Source organism: Diachasma alloeum, unplaced genomic scaffold, assembly GCF_001412515.2.
Source record: "Diachasma alloeum isolate Michigan unplaced genomic scaffold, Dall2.0 Dall_scaffold_01395, whole genome shotgun sequence".
NCBI classification, from domain to species: Eukaryota; Metazoa; Arthropoda; class Insecta; order Hymenoptera; family Braconidae; genus Diachasma; species Diachasma alloeum.
Genome location: NW_021681496.1, coordinates 18271 through 20880, shown reverse-complemented (window position 1 = coordinate 20880; position 2610 = coordinate 18271).

The following is a 2610-nucleotide window of genomic DNA, read 5'->3' as shown; positions in this document are numbered from 1 at the left end:
AAAGTTGTCAAAAAGATCTCAAAGAGAAAAGACTTAAAATGCTTCTTCTTTTTCCTCTAAAAAATATTTTATTCTGAAATAGATAAAAATTTGCAGTTTGTTCATTTTTTCATGATACGAACATACGAGAAATGCAAATTTTCATTATTTCTATTGAATGTGGCGCCCTACGCCAGTCTTCTTATTACCGACAGTGTGGCTGACTGTGTCGCCACGGCGCCGTTGCTCCTCTATTAGATATACTCGTACTACGCACCACTTGTGCTTCGACAGTTGTCGCGTTATGTTGCTGAATAAAACTTAATTACATTTACGTTAATAAAACTGTATTTAATCATTCTTTCAATCTTAAATAACCCTCCAGTTAATGGGTCCAGCACGCTTGCACTGCGCGTGATTAAAATTTATCATAAATTAAAGGAATGAAAGCAATAAATCGGAAATTCTAAAAAGGACGCTATCGGGCAGTCGGGCACGTGTCCGGGTGGATCACACGCGACGCGAAGGGATATCCAGAAAGGAAAAATCGACGCGAACTGGGTGAGTGACGACAGACGGGAATAAAAATGAAAAGTACTCACAAGGAACACTAGGGAGGTGTTCCCCTCCGATTTCGATGAAACTCATATATGTTGTAGAGGACTCAAAACTAAGCGAAGTGTATTTTTTTTATCGGCGGATACGCAGTTTTAAGGGGGGAAACCATGGTCAGAAGGTGACCACTTTTGGGGGTGATTTTTCTATTCCACTTATAAAAAGGGAATTTTTGTAAATGTTCATTATGGGAATAAACAGCTCGTGAGGAATTATGACAATCACAATTGATAGTTCCTCCGGGGGTTGAAATTTGGAGGGTAAACTACCCCTGTAAAGACTTCATTTTTCAAAAAAAAAAAAAACTATGATTCAGAATTTTATGAAACCAACTGCGTTGGATGGAACATGGAAAAATGTGGAATGCCTGTTTTTGGTTTTTCCCCAGAACTGGAGTTTTCTAGGGTGAAAAAAATAATTTCCTGGCAACATCATCCACCAAGGTGATGGGGTTATTTATTCATTCCATTGAGGTAATGTATAGCTTATGAGAAATCGTGAGAATATCCAATAACAGTTCCTCTCGGGGTTGAAGTTGACGGGGTAATTACCCCCGCGAAATAATATTTTTTTATCAAACAACTATTGGCTTTCACGGAAATGATTGCATCGGAAGAGATATGAAATAATACAGTATCCCTTTTTATGAAAGAATAAAATTGGATTCCAGATATCCCAAGCCTCAATTTTGATTTCAATAATCCGCACGTGAAAATGATATTTTTCCAAAATTCGGCGATAAACGAATAACGATAAAAATAGATCAAAGAAAAGATTCTCTGGAACAAAATTTCCTTTTTCTTCAGGTACAGCAACAGGGTGGTTATATTTGAAAAAAAAGCAGTGACGAGTACGAAAAAAAAATTGCTAAATAATCGGAATTTTTCCATGTCGTTCAACGAATGATTGAACTTGTTTTTTTCATATGCCGGAGGAACCGTGGTAATGGTTCTAAGAGACTTCATTGTTATAGTATACTAGGGGGATTTGCCCCCTGCTCGCTTCGCTCGCCAACCCCCCGCGACTACTTCAGTAAGACTGTTTGGGTCGCACTGTTTGGGTGCTACTGGTATTTTTTTAATTTTTTCTCAAGAAGGAGAATTTCTCTGAACGATATTCTCCTCTCCGCCTCTCTTCGCCTAGTTTCCCCCAAACTAAATGGAAAATTAAATAAAAATTCATGGAGAAAAGGCTCCAGCCAACGCCTTTCTCTGTGGGGCTCAACCATTCTATGACAATATCAATTCTTTATATTTCAAATTGAAATATAAATGAAGATGATTGTCACCATGGAGAAAAAGAAATATAAAAATTATGCCGTGGCATAACATTTATGTCTCTCTCACTCTATGACGATCACTTAGCCCCCCATAACCTGGAAAGAAGTAAAAATCCAATGAGATAAATTCCATTGAATGTATGACCGTGATATTTGGAGATATTGATGAGGATAAATACCTGGAAATATTGATGAGAATAAATAAATAAATCTTACCGTTTGCCATCTGATTTCTTTGTGAATTTGTTTTTTTTTTAGGTTTACTCACAGATAATTTTTTTTCGATTAAGTATATTGTGGTGACATGATAGCTGAGAATAGAAATATGGGTCGACTGAATATTGTTTTTCCATTAATGGAAAACAACTTTATTCGATCGATCCATATATCTTTTCTTTATCATGCTACCATAATTTCCTTAATTTTCACTACCTCAATGATTTTTTCTTTTTTTCGCCCCACGACTCCGGGACTGAGGATTTTTTCTTTTGTTGTTTCTCATGCGAGATCTCCTCATCCTTCTCGGAGGGCTTTGGTCGTTGTTTCCTTCTCCATAATCCATTCCATTCAAAAATTTTTGAATCATCACTCGGCAAAACCTTGGAGAGTAAATAAATGACTATATATTTTTAGTGGTTCGTTATTCACTACCTTTTTTTCATGAATTTCCCTCACAAGTGGGTCCTTCTTTCCTTCCGGATTTCGATATTTGCCACTTCCTGCACAACATTATCTAC